General features: G+C 37.9%; 1 long non-coding RNA gene across 1 annotated transcript in view; it reads left to right on the forward strand.

Annotated features, from left to right (window-relative positions):
• The window catches only part of LOC135309466 (uncharacterized), a 197,053-nt gene that overhangs the window by 153,463 nt on the left and 23,465 nt on the right, over window positions 1-20,125 (forward strand). The gene's annotated exons all lie outside the window — the stretch shown is intronic.

The raw sequence follows: 20,125 nt of genomic DNA on the forward strand, positions 1-20,125 counted from the left end.
TTTTTGACAGTGCAGTAAGCACATAAAGTTCTTTTAAAATCTGGATTAAAGTGCTTGGAGAAGTAGTCTATAGATCTGCTTTTATTATGGAAGTTTTGTTAGTGCAAAAAGTAAGACAGCATCATAAATTACTTAAATTGTATTTGTTTTCAGTTAGTAATTAAAATTAATTTAGTTAACACAGATCATGGTTTTTTACTTACTGTGTGTGAGTTATTTTTCCCTCAATATTTGCAGTGAGCTCCCTGCTGGATCTATATATACCCCTGAGCACCTTGTTCCTCTGCTGGTCTGTACATTAGTACCCCAATCTCTTCTGTTTAATTCTGTATTTCAAATGGACTTTTAAAATAATTTTAAGTGGGCTCTTTATTGCTGCCAAATGCACAGATAAATTTTATAATCTGTTTTCTCCTCATGAGGATAACCTAAGATAATTTTTATCTTGAACAGCAACTTGGTGTTGAGGAAAACAGGAAAGAACCACAGTGAGGTTTTTGTGAAGATTTGGTGAGGATTAAATCCAATTTCTGTCTATTCCATTGGAAGTTGCATACCTGTACCAGTAAATCTGCCGTACAGTGGAAAGAAAGCAGATGCTGTTGTGCAAATACCAGCACTCCTTAAAAAGGCATTATAGCAGAAGAGACCTGTGTGAGATTCAAATTGAGTGCACCAGTGGTGGAATCCCTCGTGCAAACAGGGTCTATGAAACTGAGCAAGGTCAAACAGAAGAATCCATTCAGGACATTATTTAATTAAAGTTTCATCACTGAGGTCCACAAGTTTTGGTAAATAATAAGGAAAGCTGTGCACTCTCAGGAGTGCAACCCACACCTTCAGCAGTCAATTTTACAGCAGAAATAATCTCCACACAAATTACTTTTTAGATATCATTAGGAGAATATTGGGTAGTACATTTGTTACTCTGTGGGAGTCTGCACATCTCCAAGGACAGCAGCTCTTGCTAGACAGTGGATATTTATGTGGAAGCAATCCAATATATCTGATAGTCAGGAGATTTTGTGCCAAGACTTCTCTCTTAAAAGCCAATCTAATGCACAAACATTTTGGCAAGTTTGTTTCTCAAATAAAGGTATTCCCAACAAACAATAGAGATATTTCTGGGCTGCAATGTTTATATATTTATTACAAAGATAAAGTTGAGAACTTATTAAAGAACTTTATTTCCAGTTAGAAAGCCTGTAGCTAAGTCATCTGTCCTGTACTCTTATCATAGGTGTATCAAAGGCTTCTCAGCATCAAAGAGTATGGCTGCAGTAATTTTTTTACCCTGTGTTCTTTGATGTTTTCTAGATTTTGATATTTTCTGTGGCTGACATTTTCCATCAAAAAACAGCCTGACACTTTCCATCAAAAAAGGACAGATGATGAATTTCCAAAGACCTTTAGCTTTCCTTATACCTTTGCAGATGGATACTCCTGCAGAAATTTACTCAAAATACATTATGACCACAGTCAGAAATTTAATGTTGTGGTTAGGGATCCTCTGATCTTCAGCTGTTCTGAAGCTGAAAGTTGTCTACACAGTTATCTGTTACTTATCTACAAAGTTACATAAAAACAAGGAGAAAGGTTTCTGTTCTTTGTTGTAGTTTTTAGTATTTAAAAATAGAAGTCCACAGTTAGCAGTGTAATTCATTAGCTTTTTGTGGTAGTCTCCTGAATTTATTTTTCTGAAGTAGCAAAAACAAATTTAGGGACTTCTATCCATCATGAAGTAGATAATTTTTTCTATTAAGCTGCAGTCAAACATACCAAAGGTTGGAATACTCAGTGATTAAATAAATCAGAGTTAACAGAAATGAATAAATACATATCAGAATTATTCCCAGTTCAGTGGGAAATGTCACCAGTTTTATAATTAACATTTAGAAAGGTGGATCAGAATAAAATGGGGGAAAGTCATGGCACATTCAGCATTACATTTAGCCATCAGACTCCTTAATAACCCTGACAAGGGCTCAAAGATTGAATAAAATAAACATTAAAAATAAGCTTCCAGAAAGTGAAAAGGTGTTAACTGATGATGAGGAAAAAAAATCCTTATAGAAGAACTGGCATGAGATCTGAGAATATAAAATAGGTGTTAGCAAGGAACAGAACCATGAGCTCCAAAAGCATTCTGAAATTATCAGTGTTTATTAGACTGTTTGGGAAGTGGTCATGAGCTTAAATTACCAAGAATTTGCAGGAAGAAAAAGCAGAAATATCTGGAATTCATGTAAGAAAGCATTATTGATTTTAAGGTTGATATGCTTGGTCTCTGCACCCAGAAATGCTCTGGTTTGGTTCTGTAGGTGTTTCTCTGCCATCAGCTGGCAGGAAGCATTGGCAGGCCAGGGAAGGTGTGAGGCAGGGTCTGAGCTGTTTGCTGTCTTGGGAAAGAGAAAAGAGAGCATGGAATCTTGGAATAATTTAGGTTGGGAAAGTAAAAATTAATTTAAAATTACATGCACCTGCTAAAATATAGTAGTTAACTAAATGGGCAATACCACAATTTTTCATAAAACTGCTGAAGCCAATGTAAAGTTACTTTTCTGGGACAGTGACTATGATCTGAGCCAGTTTTTTTAGACAACTAATGTATTGCTGTTCCAATGTTTGATCTCAGTGAGTCAAATATTTCAGCTGTACCTTCTCGCGTGTAGAGGATTTCCCCCCCCTACTTTAGTGAGACTTTAGCCCTAGCACAAAAAGCTATAGCCTTCAGAGGAAGGTAAGAATACAGATCCTCCTCAGTACTGCTTGGATTCCTGAAAGAGAAAGGGAAACTTGGAAGTGGATATTTTAAATAAACATGTTTGCCTTGGTTTAGATTCAGACTTGAACACTTGTACTGCACCACGTGAGAAATGCAAAGAGCTTGGCATTGTTTGGGGTGCAGGGCACTGCTCTACTTTCTCTAGATGTACCTGGAGATGGCTGGTAAAAGGTGAAAATGTTTTCTGAATAATTACCCCCTTGGTGTCAGCAGGATGGACATTTAGGGAGGCATGGGGCAGGCAGTGCAGTCCTCAGGGTGTGCCTGTCCCAGCTGGGTCTGACCCAGGGACACCCTGCACAGGTCACTGGATCCAAACACAGGTGAATCTCAATGGTAAAACTGCTGTTTATGCCCTCCCCAGTGGCATTATTCGTTGAAAAGCAATTAATAAATTCATTCTTCCCCTGCTTGATGTTCATTTTGTGATAAAGCTGCTGATAAAGATTAGATACCAGCATATCATGCTTCAGTCAGAATAAAAACGTTCTTAATTAAACATCAGGTGTTCACAGGCTGTCCCTGCTGACCTTTCAGCCAGCAATCTGCAATATTTTGTAGCTCTTAAGTGGAATATTATAAAAATAATGCTGCTGATAGGAAAATGCTTTTCTCCCTCCTGATGCCCTCAAGATATGTTTCAAGTCTTCTTTGTAATATTTGATTTTTTTAAAAATCTTGTTGAAGAAGGAATCTATGAGGGGCAGTATGGTAGGGGAAAAGGGCAAACAACTAGTCAATACTTTTAAACATAAAAAAGATCCTTCCCTCAGGTTTTCCAAGATATTTTGCATTGGCCTTGTAGGAATTAATGAAAGCACCTCCAGTAGACTGAACAGGATCAGAGTTCACTTCTGTGCTTAGAGCTTTTGAAACTCCTTTCCCATTTCTACTTAGCAGTGACCTTAATTTTCCTTTCCCTGAGTGAATAAACAGCTTTAAAAATACTCGTTAGAAACAGAACACAAACCTGGCAGGCTATTTGCCCACTTCCAGTAGGAAAGGGTAGAAAGAGGCAGCCAGACCACCTGCCATTGCTTAAATCACTGTGACTATTAGGTTAATTTTAATTCACTTAAGTTCAGTCCATGTCTGTCTTTCTTTTTCCACCCAGATAAGCAGAGGAAACAGGTGGAGGCTTTTATTACTGTAATTAGATGTATCTTAGCAGTGTGTGAGGCAGAGCAGACTGTGGAGGAGGAGGGCATTTCATGCTGGGGTAGGTGAGTACAAGTTCACTGTCCTTGCATAATGTGGAGATTTTAATGGTGTCAACACTGATCAGACTCTGAAACATACAGAAATTGGGTAGTTTTCTTCTTCTGAATGATAAAAAGTAAGCTCCATAGTAGTAAGTCCTCACACTGGCTTATGAAAGACAGCTTTTTTTTCTCCAGTAACCTTTAAAAAGCTTCAAAGCTGCCCTGAAACCTTCATTACTTTGAAGTCCAGCAGCATTTTGGCACAGTCTTCAAGGGTTCCCCTTTTGGGCATCCCCTGCAGAGGTGCCAGAAAACACCTCCATTTCATTTGCCTCCTGGGAGTCTCCCTGAAGCCAACACAAAAATCTAATCAATGTGTCTGTTGTTCTAAAGCATTAAATTACTGAGGTTAAAAAAAAAAAAAAGAGTGTAACACATTTTTAAAGGCATTAATTTCCATTGACTTCTCATTTCTGTCACTGTGTTCTTATGGAGGAGGCCCTGTCTGTACAACAGTTGATCTCTTATGTCACTGTTGTTAATGCTTGACAAATTACACAGAATATTAATAAAGTTTTTAGGGCATTTAAATTAAAGAAGATAATTTTCAGAGGAATTTTTAAGGATATGATTGATACCTTAGTAATTTTATTTTTAATTTTTTAAATTTAGATTTCCTGGGTTTATTCACCCTGCTGGTTTTATCTGCACACAATAGAGAGGAGATTGCATTTTTAAATCCTATTGAACTTACACTTATTCAAAGGAAAGATTTAAAAATCATAGACATTTATTCAGTAGCATTAACAAGTGTTTGTCAAAATAATATTTAGGCACAATAAACTTTATGCTACTTAACAGTAATAAAAGCTGTGTGAACTCAAGTTACTGATAGTAATATCAAATATGACACTAGAAAGAGTATGGGATTGAAAACTGAAGAGCTTAGTGTTTATTTGCTGAATAATAGGCTGATTTAAAGACACATTTCTCCTGATATTTAAGTACCTTTAATGCACTGAAATTCTCAGTGAAGAATGATGACTGTTGTAACAAAGTAAAACAAAACAAAAAAAGCCCAGACTATTACATTTCCTTTTAACAAAACTAAAAAATCTCTCCCTTTCTCATTGCCTATAGAAAACAAACTTTTAAAATAGTTTCATTAGTCCCTTTTCATACCAGGGAAACTTTGCTCAGAAAAACTGATCTATGGACAAGAAATAATTGGTGTTTAAAAAGGCACACAGTATTTTATCTGAAAGATAAAATCATAGACAATATCTTTGTATTATCTAAATATGAATCAGTGAAATATCTGGCATTTCACAGCTTTAAACTCAGGGTAAATATTTTCAGCAGAAATTTTCAGTCTTTAAGAAAAGGCAGTTATAAAGTTCAACCTGCCCTCCCAGCAATCATGCTGATGTCAACTCTGGAATAGCACAGAGAAACCAAAGTTCTCCTTCTTCCCAGTAACAGCAGCCTGGCCAGGAGAAGCACAGGTGTTGATCTTTGATTTTGGAGACTTGGGACGTGACCCCCTCTTTCCCAGGGGAAAAGAGGTTTATCTCAGTTTATTTCAGCTTATAGAATGGAGAACCATCAGCATGAAGGTGCAACACCTCACAGAGTATTTGAAGGCTTTGTGTGAACTTGGAAGTGCTTGGAGCTTTTCCTTGGAACCTTAATGAACCTCATTTCTATAATTTACCAGTTAAAGGAAATGTGTTAGTAAAACATTTACAAATTCTAAACCCAAACCAGCATGTGAAGCAAAGGAAATATTATGGTGTTATTGGTTTAGAATCTCTCACTTGTTTCCCACATATTTTCCAAGGCACTTGTAGTTGTTTTTAGTTTTCTGTAATTATATTTTAATTTTATATTTGTGGTTTTCTGTGTTCCTGCCATAAGTCTTAATAATTTAATCTGTGAACTCCGTGACTTTTACCCACTCTTTACTTCTTCTTGCCTTTCCAGGCTATGTTGTAAAATTCATAAACATGGTAAATTAAAAACAGATTCATGTTTTGCACTTGAGCTGAAGACTTTAAGTATGACAATTCAATTAATATGAAACGTGTTAAGTACTTTATTTTACTTTAATGAGTGCCGCGTTCCTCCCTCTCTCCCTTGCTCTCTTTCAGCCAAGTGAAACAATTTTTTATTTCTTTTGAGTTTAAATGTGTGAAGCCATTATTTCTGCTCACACATGCATATTATTTCACAGACACCTCTCTAGTGCATTGCCTTTTGTTTAAGAGGAAAGAAAATAATGTAAGACTCATAAATAAAACTCTATCTCAAACTTTGTCTTGAGGTTTTGCTGGCAGTGGATTAATGCCCTGCCTACCTTACACTTTTCCCTCACTCCTCTAAGACCTGATCTTAATCCCAATTTTGACAACAAGCAAAATTTATGAATGGTTCCAGATGAGTTCCCACATTTGTAACCTTCATAAATCTGCCAATCAATAAAAAGAACCAAATCTTCATTTTTCTGCAAAGCCCTGCTCTGAACTGCACTGTGCTGGGAAATGGGAATTCAGCTTGGGTTTCCTGGGTTTCCTCTGGCATCTTCCTTATCCAGTTCACTCTTTTCTAGGAGACTCCTACAGGGCTTTAAGCAGAGCAGTTCCCCTATTTATGTGAGTGTTAAATCCACCTGACCAGTGCTGAAGCAGCAATATCCAGGGAATCTTGTATCCAGAACCTAGAAAGAGACATTTTGGGAGAAGTTTTGAGAAACAGGATAATCAATAAAAAGCTCTTCTTTTGTTCCTTCCACTTTATTTTCCTGACTGCTGACTTAGGCAGGCAGACAGCACAGTCCTGCTTTCCTGAAGGGATTTGCAGGACATGTCAGTATGTCCTGGGGGACAGCAGTGTCCTTGAGTGCACCTTCCCCTCCCTATGATATGGATACAACTCCTGGGCCCTGGTGTTTATGATTGCAGTGATAAATTACCTATTTTTATAACCAAGTTGTTTTATGAATATTTCATTTTATGCAAATCACTTGTCCTGCTGAAAGCAAAAGTAACTGTTCCATATTTTTAGCTTTGGTTGCTAAAAGAAAGGTTTCACTTGTTTCAAACACTTGACATAAGGATGCTAATTTATGCCGGTCTTTTAGCTGTGAGATTGATCTGCAAACTTATTTCTTTAGAAAACTTTACCTTGCCTTTAGATGTCAGAAATGTTTTCCATGCTTCCCTTTCACATAGTTCTGCATTTTAATGAGTCACTTCAGTAATTATTATGGGGTTGTACATGGCTTTTATACATAGAGAAGTTAAAAAACTATAAAGGATGAGGAGGGTTAGAAATACTCTCTGTGGTTCATTTTTGAATTTAATTAGCTCAAATGTATTTGTCATATTTTTGTCTCTTTTTATGTTTAGTTTTTAAAAGTGTTTGTGGGTTTCTGTGATATACTCACACATCAATTGAAGGAATTAATTAATGGATTAATGCAGTAAGTTGCAAGAAATCAAAATCAGTTTAAAAACTAATAGTTATCACAAAGTATCATTGAATTCTGCCATGATGTGGTGGTGAATAATCTGCTTTGGTAGCCAAATTGAATATGGATAATCAATAGAAACATGTAAGAGACTCATGCAGGGGCTCCCACAAACTCCATCTGTGGAAGAAATTAGTTGGTGCTGAATCTCAAAAACAAATTTGGTCTCATATGGCACAGTAGCTCTTGATTGTATGGGATGTAATGTTAAAGAATGGAAATTTGACTGTAATTTCCAGTTTAATATTTCATACTACTTGGATTTGTAGCATTCACTGCAGGAAAAAAAAAAAAAATGGAAGGAGGAATTTGAACCATGTTGTTCATTAATAACAGCCACTGCTGGCAGCTGAGCCTGGTGCTGCTCAGCTGGATCATTCTTCCCAGGACTTTCAGTGCTGGAGAGCACAAGCTGAGTTGAGGGCAGATATTGCTAAAAAGTGGGTGTACACAACAATCTGATGGCTCTCAGCCTGTGCCAGGAGCATCCCCTACCCAGAGTTCCTGACACAAGCACGTTAATCCATGCATCAGGCTTCAAAGAGCCTTATTCCCATTAGTGACAATCCTTGGCAGATTAAATGTGCTGTTTCATAAAACCAGGAGCCCAGCCTGGTTTCCAGTTGCATGTCAAGACCTTCTTTCAGATATTCTCCTTGTGATCCCCTGTGTCTGCAGAGCCCCCCAGTCTGAGGGTGTCCATAAAGAAAAGCCAACTCTTTTTCATGGTTCGTTTGGAATCAGTATCCATTTCAGACTGTAGTTGCTCTTCCATTTTCTAACTGAAGGATACATCCAGATATAAAAAGGCAAGAGAGACAGGAGGCATAAATATGTACTGATTTGACATAAATACATGTACTGGTTTGACATAAATACATGTACTGATTTGATATAAATACAGGTACTGATTTGAGCCTTGAACCCTTGGTGCACCAGAGGGATTTTCCATAGATTTACACTAAATAAAAATAGAGTTCCTCACGTTCCATCCACATTTTGTGATCAAAGTCTGGTGTTTGGGTTTTCCATACATATTAAAAATGTGCCTTCTAAATTTCTTTGCCTTATAGAGAGAAGGAATCCTATTACAAAGCTCTGCTTCATGTTGGAAATTCCTGTGGCATCTCTCAGAATGATATTTTGAAGAGTTTAACACATCATAGTTTGATGATACTCTGTTTCCTTTATGTACCATCAATAATTTCAGAGCAAATATGCTCCAAAGTCAGATGAAACCTTGATGATAAAAACCTTGAAAGACTACTCTGAACTCTGCCAATCTGAACAAGTACTGATAGGAGCAGGTAAAATGTTTAAGAAGGATTCACATTTTCTGAGCAGATTCTAAGTCCTGGTACTGAATAAATCATTGCAGTTATTTTTTTTAATAGTATGAGGAGCAGAGTTCTTCATTCCTCCCAAAACCAAGTTGTCTCTTTGGCTGTTGTGGAAATTACAAACCAGAACTGCAAGGACAAAAAGACATTAAATAAATGGTGTGAATGTGATGTGCTGAGGAAGGTCAGTGCTCGTGTTGTGGGGTTTATTTGGGGGTAGGAGGCTGGTTTGGGGGTGAATTTATTCCAGACTCCATATTAACACAAACAAACAGAGGTTATTTTTCCTTGGGATTTCAAAGTTTTTCAGAAGTTCTTTTGTCAGTGTCAGTTTCTGATTCATGTTCAATAAGTGAAAGAGAAGAAAGATAAGGGTACACCAAGACTAAAGAATGTGATTTCTATTTCTGTCAAGTGCTGACGGGGGGGGGGAGTCCTTTCCAATTTATTTGTTTATCCATTCTATCTGCATATATTAGCTAGGATGAACCTAGCTTCACCTAGGATGAAGTGATGAACCTTTTTTCTCCTTATCTCACTATTTAAACTCTCTCCTTGCACTGTCAATGCTTAAACTGTAATTTAGGTTAATTATTGAAGGGAAAAGAGGGATTCAAACCCTTTTATTAAGTATGTTTTATGATTTCTGCTACATTTACCAAAGACAGTCCTATAAACATTCCCATTTTGGCAGTGAAACAAGTTCTTTTAGATTTTTTTCTGCTGGAAGTATTTCTGTTGAATCCTGAATAGGATCAATAAATGTATTTTTAATGCACAGGAGGTTACTTTTTATTTAAGCAGCAGATTCTTAAAATATTTAACATCCATTCCATTCTCTGGTGAAATGCTCTTCTGTTTCTTAGCAGTACATTTTGACCTTGGTATTATTGCAGACTGTATTTCTGTTTTGTCTCATGGCAAGAACATTCTAAAAAGAGATGGCCACTTATTAAACCTATCTGTTGTGGAAGCATAAAAAGATAATGCTAATATACAGCTGGTTCTGCAGGTCAGATCTTTACAGGGAACACCTTAGAGAATAGCTAATATCAACAATACTGCTTTGAATTGCATCAGAAGTGTCTGACACATCCTCTTAAGTGAAATTGCACAGCACTTGCAAAAAGCCTCTCTCTGAAGATTCCCCTGAAGGCTCCCAGGGAACACCACATGGGTGGGCTGCTTAAACTCTTGTTCTGCAAACCCTCACTTGTGCAAATAATCCCATTGAAGCAGATTATTTTTATTATTGGGTTTAAGCCTGGATGTCTGATCACTTCAATTGTGCTCTTCAATCTGAAGAAAGAAGAATTATCACAGTATAAAGTCCATAACAGAAGCTCCTCTAATCTTTCCTCCACCCTTTCAGTGAAGGTTTTATTTAGCAGGATGTGATGGATTTGACACTGTTCAGCATCTGGCTCTTTGCTGATGAGCAGAAAGAATCTGATCTCATTTTTTGTTTGAACTAAATATACAGAACACTGCTGTTTCCTCCATTCCTTTCCTGCCATCTACTAGTTCAGAGTATCAGTTGAGATTCCCAAATTCAGTTGACTAAAAACTGTGGGTTGTTTTTTGTTTGTTTTGTTTTTTGAGAGATCTAGAAAGAATAAGTAGAAGAGGAAGCAAATTTACTGCTCTTAAATTCAGCAAAACAGTTGCTAATTTCCAAACTTTAAAGATGATCAGCAGAGGTTTGTAGCCAGAGGGCATGATGAATTTCAGAAACTACTTATTTGTCATGAAAAAGTCTGCAGAAGTTTGGAAAAAAAAGAAAAGTCTGAACTCTGAACATTTATACTGCATCCATATTGCCTGACCTTCAAAAATTCGCATTATGCCAAAAAATTATACTTCCAAAATTGACTTGTTAGGAGTTCTGCAGTGGTCTTCTTCCTAGTGTAATAACAAATGGAACTAACGAGACATCACAATTCTCCTGGGACTTGACCCAAGACCTGCCTAACTGGATTTTTCAGAGACTCCAGGAAGAAACACTGAATTGCCTAAAGTCCCTGTGCAGACTGGTCAAAGGACTTACTTCACTGTTTTAATTCTCTCCTGGAGCTAGTGAGGTGCATTTGTAGTAAAACATAGCTTTTGTAGAGAAGCTGCAGCTATTCCTCTCTGTGCTTATTTCTCTGTGTTGTTTTAGTTTTCAGCTTCAGCATTGATGGCAGATGTGGCTGGGTGACATTGTACTGCTGCTTAGCACTTATCCTAAGCTAAACTCCACAGCAGCCAGCGTGTCCTTGAGTCAATTCCATATTTACCCCTGGAGTAATGGGTAATATTAGCTACAGTGGGACCTCCATACAGCTGGTGTCATCCTGCAGGCCCTTTTGGCCTGAGAACTGCAGGGATTTTTGCACATCAGTATTTGGTCTGTCTCAGATAAGTATCAGCAGAGTTCCAATATTTGAAGTGTCACTTGAGAAAACACCATGAGGGGAGGGGTTTTCCCCTCTTTGTATTGTTACTGTTGTCTGCCATTCTTAAAGCTTAAGCAAAGCAATCTTAAATCTCTTTCATGCTCTGATATTTCTGTAAAGTAATCCCTGGATTTTTTTAGCACTACAATAAGCTGTACATCACTTTTCCTGATGATAAGGATGACTATGACAGTGTGTTGTAGTAAAAAAGAAATTACACATGTCACAGCTGGATTTACAGTGAGATGGATATTGTACTTCAGTCTGCTGGAGTGGATACTAAGTTATGTGCCTGAAGGTCAACTGATTCCAGAAAAGGATTGTGCAGTCTGGATGCTGGAATGATCTCTTCCAGTCTCAGCTCCTTGCTGTTAGTCCTCTGGTGTGAGGGGTAACTGGTGCTCTGAAATAGCAATAATTTAAGAAGTGCTTCTGGGCCTTTCCTGCTGTGTCCTGTGTCCAACAGCCCCAGTGCTGCCCTGTCTGACAGTGTTTTATTGCCAGAATCTGGGAAGGAGAGAAGTCCTTCATCTCCTCCATGATGGATATACTGCATATAGAATATTCTTTTTAGTCTGTGACACATCCAGACTGAGGAACCGTGTTGAACAAAGTGAATTTCATTTTTATCTGAATGCTGAGCTGCCTGAATGTGTACCAGGAAATCTCCTCTGCCTCTTGGTTCTTAACCTGTTTTAAGAAAGCATATTGGTTATGAGGAAATGCTGAGCTCCTTTTCAGCAGCTTTAGCTGTAACCTCAGACATCTCTGCTCCTCCATGAGAGAAATGGCTCCCTTGGCCCCCTTGTTCCTGGTGGGATATGCGATGGGATTTGCCAATTTCAAATTATTTAGGAGATGAAATAAGGGTAAAGTTCATATATTCCTTAATTAAATCTTAGCTCTACACATACACCAAAAATTTCCACATTTTGCTTCCCCTTACTTTTTCTCATTAACTTTGTCTTATTTTAATTTTTACTTTTCCCATCTTATAATTTTTGAAAAGCAAAGTATTCTTAATCACAAATTAAGGAGGAAAGCGCAAATTCTGCCTGATTTCTAAGGTTTACTTCACAATCTCTTACAGTCAGTATTGTCATTTTAAGTATCCTGATGAAGGGAACCATGTCTGTCAAGATTTCAGAACCTTTTCCAGGCTAAACTCAAGATGTAAGATCACTTTTCTGCTGTATCCAACTTTTCTTTAATAGCCATTATTTCCCAATAATTTCTTTCTTAGAAAATTCAAATAACCTCAGAGTTTAAGCAATTAGTTAATATAACTAAGTGCCTAAAATTAGCTGTATCTACTTATGTGTACTTTTGGCTCACACTCTGATTTTTCCAAAGTTGTTAGAGAAAGAATAGTAGAAGGAAAATGGAACAAAATCTCATATTGAAAATAGCTTTTCACTGTTCATCAAAGAAGAAACTCCAGAGATTGTGTCTACTTGTCTTTCCAGAGAGCCTGGGTTTGTCCCTAAGTTCTCTGGTAATTGATAGACAAGTAACAAAGCTCCTGGTTTTCAAGGTATTTTCATATACCAGTGCAGGCAGGATGAAAGTTTTGTGGGCAGCCTTCAAGAAAGAAAACAAATCTTTAAAAAACTTTTTCTATTTTTAAAATTCAGTGGCATATGCAGTTTAATGGAGTCAGAGGGGAGGAAGTTCTATTATATCTATAGCTGATGCTTACATCATCAAATTATTACATCTATATCTGATGCTTCTTTCCCTGCACATAATTAAATCATATTCTTAAAAATAAAGTTTTCCCACATTAAAGGCCCCAATTCTCTGCACTTGGAAGACCTAGATTCCTTTCAGCTTACCTGAACCGTTTAATCGGACAAAGATAAGTTATTGCTATTTAGGAAATTTTAAAACCCGTTACTACAGTTCAATTTAAACTAATTTCAAACTGAAATAGTCTTTTTTCAAGCCATATATTGAAATACCTTCTGAAAATGGAATATATCCTCCAAAAATGTTTGAAATATCTATCTGATTCAGACTCTGACAGATCTGACTTGACTTCGTTAAAAATTTCAGCATTGTTGAAAGAGTTTTCAAGGGAGTAAATGATTTTTTGCTAAAATGTTCTCTCAGTTCTCTTGACCTGCTTAAATTGCCAAGGTCTGTAGTGTGAGAGGTGCTTGTGCTGAGTAAAAACAGTGAATTTTGGCTGGTTCCTGAAGGAGTAACGTGATGTAAATAATAATGGGTGTATCTACTTCAATTTTATTGTACAGAACTTCTGTTGAGGGAATTTCATTCCAAGGAGCACTGCCCCTTCTGTGCCTGCAGTTCCTCCCTGGCCCAGGGAGTTGGCATTGCTGTCCCACTGTAACTTGAGCTATAATGAATTATGCAGCCAAGTTTGGAAAGCAGTTCCTGGAGGGATGTTAGGGATGTACCTGCTCCTCTGCCTGCAGCACCCAGCAATTGCCCAAATTGCTCTCTGCTTAAAAGGTGAAAGAATCCAGTGCTATAATGAGCCTTTCTGCAGGCTGACACCTCTAACAAAGCCATGCCTCTCCACTCCTGATGTACTGCTCATTTCTGTGCCCCATTTGAAGGACAGATGTGCTGCTAATTACTGGAAATGGCACAAGTAGGTCGGTCAGTGCTGCTGCTCATCGTGCCAGTCTGAGTCAGGGCTGCCTCCCCAGGCAAGGCTCTGTCACCTCTGCCCTGATGAAAAATTGAGATTTTGGTTTTCTTTTTCAAACTGTACAAGATATTTTAAAAGAACCTAAATCTGCATTTGGTGGTGTTGCTGAGTGCTTTATAATTAAATTTATGTACCTTTAAAATGTTATTATCTAACTTAGATACAATTTGATAATGCCTCAGACCTTTAAAATATCCTTTCACCTGTTTCCAGATTCTCTCAGTAGATACATTCTAAAGAAAATTTTTATATACTTTTTTTGCTAGGTGATACAGGCCAGACACTGTACACACATCAGCTCTGTTCTGAAGTGTCTTTTAAAGGTTTCCAGGTACTAATGAACTGAGCTTCTGAGGCAATGAAGAATTATCCTTGCAATCTTACAAGAGCTCTTAGCCTACTCTCTCAGCATTTGTCTGTGCTGCTGTTGTTCAATATTTATGCCAAAGCCTGGTGTACATTGATTGTGTCTGGATCTGCCTCAAAGCTTCAGCAGATTTAGTGCTGACATACACCAGTGCCAAGGAAAATGGAAGCAAAGCACGAGGACTCACAGATTGGTTTTACTTTCATAACAGAAGGTGCACCCTCGTGCTCCCAGGCTGCATCCACGAGGAAGCTGTCCTGCTTCCCAGCATCCCTTTGCACACACACACACCATTCCTCCATCCCTGGATATGTTCAAAGCCAGGTTGGACGGGGTTTTGAGCAACCTGGTCTAGTGCAAGGTGTCCCTGCCCATGGCAGGGGCTTGGAATGAGATAATCTTTAGGTTCCTTCCAACCAAAACCATTCTGTGATTCCATGTCCTTTTCAGATTGGATATGTCATGCTCATGTGCATGGGCACAGCATAAAAACTTGAGATTTGATAACTCTAAGTTTTGATGAAATATTTAGAAAGTCAAACTATCACCAACAACATAAAGGAGCTGGAGTGCTTCGTGTTTCTTGCACTATGTCTGAGTTTAGAGTTTTCCAGAGCCAGTTTCAAAGATTCATTTCCATGGGCATATGCAATTTTGTTTCTCCTGTAGATAAAAAAATATAAATCTCTGCCCACCAAAAGAAGCCTCATGTTAAAAGAAGGAAGAAGTAAGAATTTGTAAACCAGCATTTAAAATTTAGGGTTTTTTTTGTTAAATGCTGTATTCTGGAGCTGCTTTCTCACTGGGCAGTGCCAGCAGATGTCAGTGCCAGCCCCACTGGTGTCCATTGTGCTCAGGCTACATTCAGAAAATTGCTTTCCTTACAAAAAACACTCTGTCAAGTTGATGTTCCATTAAACAATGGATGTAGGTAAAGCTTTTGAGCCACCACGTTAAATTCTGCCTCAATGCCAAGAAGACTGTCAAGTGTTTGAAAGAGACACTCCAAAAATAAGTATAATCACCTTAAACACACAGAGAATATCTTTCTTTTCAGGCAGCATTCTTAAGAATCATGGCAGGAAACTTCTCTTTCTTTAATTGATCATAAAATAATCTGCCAGAAATGCAGAATCTGCAGAAATGTGAATGTGCTTCTTCCACAAGTGATGGGGAAGGTGCCTTTTAGGCCATGCAGTGGGTGAAACTTCAAAATCTTGTATTGGTGTCCAGCCTTGAGATCTCAAATTCAAGCTGAAATTTCATGACTTCTCTTTAAAAAGGGGACAATGTTTCAGGCTTGAATAATTATATATTGTGAACATGTGTTGCATATGATTGTGGACAAAGTTTCAATTTGATAGTTTTGGAGGTCTTTTTCAACCTTAATGATTCTATGATTCTATATTACTCATCTTACACGTCTGAAAATATGACTCAATATTTGAATATTGGTCCTAATTTTGGAAGGTTTAAAATGTGAATAGTCTGCTTTAAAAAATCTCACCAGGATTGGTTAATCTTCTGTAGTGTTTTGACATCAATTTATTAATATGACCAGCTACTGCTCACTGCTGCAAAGCAAATAAACCTTTGAACAGAAATCTGATTTACCCCTGCAACACCACTGATTATTTCTTATTTATGTTCCTGCCAGCTGCTTCTGTTGTCTGAGCCTTATCTGATCAGGGCTGCAAAAATGTGCATTTAATGTTATCCTTATCCTGGTCTGTCTTCTTTCCAAATCCTTTCCTATGAGAGATATCTGATTTGCTGGATGTTATTCCTGCTGCCAAGACTTGTTCTCATGCCAGATCCAGTTGGATTTCTATATATTCTACTCTGTTCACGTTTTCTTCTGAGTGTGGAAGCTTCCCACTGGTTAAAATTAATTTTATTTTCATTTGGATCATTAAACTGTCATTGTATTTAGTCTTTTTGCCCTGCTTTATTGCACGTGCTCATAAATTGCACAGATTATAAAATCCTTGAAATGTTGCAATGTCTTCTATTTCCCTTTGTTGAATGAACAGAATATTTTCAAATGTTGACCTGAATTCACCTCCCACACTGTTCAACTTTCCTCCAAGCCCTTCCATTTTTTACCAGTGCCTTACAGAGATTTCTTTCCATGTTGAAACCAATGGACCTGCAAAAGGCAGAGAGGGTCTCCAGCACTCCTGCCCTCAGTTTGTACACGTCAAAACAGCTTGGCTGTTCCCCAACAAACTTATTTTAGGAAATTCAACTGCACCATAACTTCTAGGTGGAGAAATGAGACCCGTTCTTCATAAATCTTTATTGTTTATTTCTTGGTGTTTGTCTGAGTTATGCCAAATAATAACTGGTGACCTGCCATTTGAGTTCTCAAGTGCTCCAGTAGATAATTTTTTAATAATTTCTTTTATTATTCCGTATTTCAAAGCTGTTCTAAAAGAACCACACCTCACCTTAGTACTGGGTAATTTTGTGTTGGCAGTGAAAACAGTTGCAGCCAAAGAGTTCTCTGTAGAATGATGAAAAAAGTAATGAAACTGCAAGCATCATGCTGATCTGTTCCCTCTTTGGAAATTCTCAGGTTTCTTCTAACACTTTGGGAAATTAAAAGGCACAAAAATATACTTCCCATCATGTGCTATTTTTAATTGGCTCCTATACTGGAGAATCACTTTCTGGGCTGTGGCAGTTTGATGAAGAGCAGTAAATATCTGTCTGGCATTTGAAACATTTTAGACTGAATGACATATTACATTGAAAAGGGGCCCTTTTAATGACTCTTTTTGACCTTTTCTATGCTTTCCCAAAACTAGTGTGGTCAGAAGCAGAATAAAATCTGTTAAAACCTACAATTTAGGGATGTAAGGTAATAACACACTGTGATGTTTTACTTGGTTAAATGACTGCTGCAACGTAGGAAACATCAAACAAAAATGCTGGCTCTAGTGGTACAATAGTTAAAAAAGGTGCAGGGAGGGAGGAGTAGCTCAGCAGTGCTCTTGGGGCAGAGTGGCTCAGCTCTGACTGCTGCTTTCAGCACCACAGCTCTGGCGTGGAGCAGGACACGTGTGCTTTATTGAGGGAGCACTTGACATCCAAGAGGAAGGGGACTTGGTTTGTTCTCATCCAGGAATGAAGGGTAAATTCAGATTCTGAGAGTGTACATTTGTGCCAGTGTCCAGGTTCCCTTTCTCTGAGGGTGCATTAAAACTCTGCCTGTCCATGTTTCTTCCAAAGCTGTAATGTGTGGCTCCTGTTTTGGCATAGATGGGAAATAAGTCTCTCCTTTTCTTTTTTTTCTCCTATTTTTTCTTCCTGTGTTCCAAAGTCAACCTGGAATGATGTTTAGGCAAAAATCTAGGCAAATTTTTTTGGCAAATATGTCTTGCTCTAATGCTGCCAGCACATCCCTCACTGAGCCAGAATCTCTATTATTGGATGCTGAGCATAACTCAATGTGCTGTGGTAGGACACTGATTGTTTGAGAAAACATCCAAAAAAGGGACAGGGCAAGTCTGTAGGACCTGAATGAAATACGAGTTATTTAAATGTACAGCTGAAGGTTTCTCAGCCTTCTACTCAGATTTACTAAAGCCATTACTAGATCTATTTCCAAATATAATATTAGCAATGCAGCTGGGAGGTACTGGTATGACAAGGACTGGGAATGGATGTGCCAGGGAAAGGAATTCATCTCATAAGAGGTTTCTGCCTTTCAAAATATATTTTGTTTGGGAAAAAAAAAAATGAAAAGAAAAGAAAAAGAGTTTTAGGGATCTCTGCCCCAAAGCAGAGAATGATAAGCATTAAAGAGGAACTCTGGAATGGGAGTGACATCAGGTGTTGTCAGTTCCATTTATTCAGAAAACATTTACTAATTGCCAGCTGATTGTGTGGTAGCCTACCAATTGACTGCCTGGAAGGAGAGCAGTCATACTTGAGCCTTATTGAGGAAGAGATCTTATTTATCATCCTATGACCTTCTTGTTCTGGTTTGACTAGATGCTATTGTACTGAGGTGGGCACCTGGCAAAGATAAATTGCAGAGTTGACTTCTGCCCAAATCTGTCTACAGTGAAAAATTTCCATTTCTAACACACCTTTTACTGGAACTGACTGGTCAGACATTGCCTTGAGGGTCATAGCAGACCTTGTAGAGCTTCCTTTTTTCCCAGAAAAGGGAAATGTACCTATTGTAATTGTCACTGTTGTACACAATACTGAAATGATCACCAAATAAATTAACATTTATAGATTTTAGATGACAACAGCAGTTGGACTTCAAATAAAGTACATCAAAGTTCACACCCTTCAGATGATGGGAGATCTCAAGCTGGGACTTCCTTCCACTGTTCTTGGGTTAATATTGAGTAATAAGTAATATAACAGATATATCTCTTGCACATTGTTTATATCTTCCTGACACAGCACGCTCTGCTCGAGAGAATTTTGGCAAATATCATTAGAAAAAAGCATGTTGAAAATTTGCTCACTGGCAACCCTGACAGATTAGGAGGTTCTGGGTCCTTATATTTAAGCCCAAGTAATGTGCTCTCAATTTTGAAGAGTTCTTCACCATTTTGGAAAAAAACCAAACCTGAATATCTGTTTTGTCTTCCTGAGCCCATCAAATTCCTGTCAGAAAACTACTCAAGAAGGTTCCTGTGTATGTAGGTGGATGCTGGACAACTGCTGGGCTCTGGCAGTAGCTCTGACATCCAGAACAGTGGATTGGCATAAGCTGGGACAGGAGACACCCTGAGATTCACATCACCTGTGCAGCTTTAGTTTAAGATTTTCAGCCCCATCGTCTGACTGCTACAATAACTTCTGACTGCACTGTGGCTCCTCCTCATCACTTTGACAAGGCAAGCTGGGTGGCAATCCCTGATCCTTGGGGTTAATTTTAACACCTGGTGGCCAAAGGGAACGCTCTTGTTGAGCTCAGATTTACTACATGAAACACCAGTTCCCTCTGCTGCAAACACCACCTTTAAATCCCCAATGTCAGTCCAGGTGCCCCCAAAGAGACCCTGTGGTATATCTGTGTTAAATTAGGCAATTCTGAAGGATTTTATTCTGCTTTAGAAGCATATCTGTAAACATTAATTATAAATCTGCATTAATTTGATTGTGCTAATTCATGTGAGACCATTCTAAGTGTGAGGTAGGTGAACTCTGACTCCCCCTCAGGATATTTTTTGACCTTTGAGTGTTGTCAAGTTTAACATAAATTTGCAACCAGAAGCTTAAGCCTCTTATGTTTCACTGTGATCTTGCAGCCCTCCTTTCCACCCCTGTGTTATTAACAACCTGCTAATGAACTGACAGCTACTGCATTTATGAGTTGAACTCATAAATGAGAAGGTTGTTGAACTGAGAGCTAGCCTGCCTCAAAAAAAAAAAAAAAAAAAAAAATAGAAATTAGCCTTTCCAGTCTGATAACTTATTGCTCTCCTCATCTGGTTGATAGGGAACATACATCTGTACCTATGGTGTATATATATCATTCAATGGTGCATATCAGTGGTTGATCTATCTATGTATGTATATAATTTATGATGGTGCATATCATAATTATGATCTTTTAAGTGTTTTGTATTTCTACATTTAGAAATGTAGAAAGAAAATAGTCTAAATTGGCATAGAGCAATTTCTATTTTCATTTCTGCAAATGTAGAAAGAAAATATCCTAAATTTGCACAGACCCTCTAAAGGTGCAAGTTAATCCTTAGTTTTCCAGGCTTTATTCTTGCCTAGGATATGCTCTTTATCTCTGCAAATATATAT

This window comes from Passer domesticus, chromosome 10 (genome assembly GCF_036417665.1).
Source record: "Passer domesticus isolate bPasDom1 chromosome 10, bPasDom1.hap1, whole genome shotgun sequence".
NCBI lineage: Eukaryota > Metazoa > Chordata > Aves > Passeriformes > Passeridae > Passer > Passer domesticus.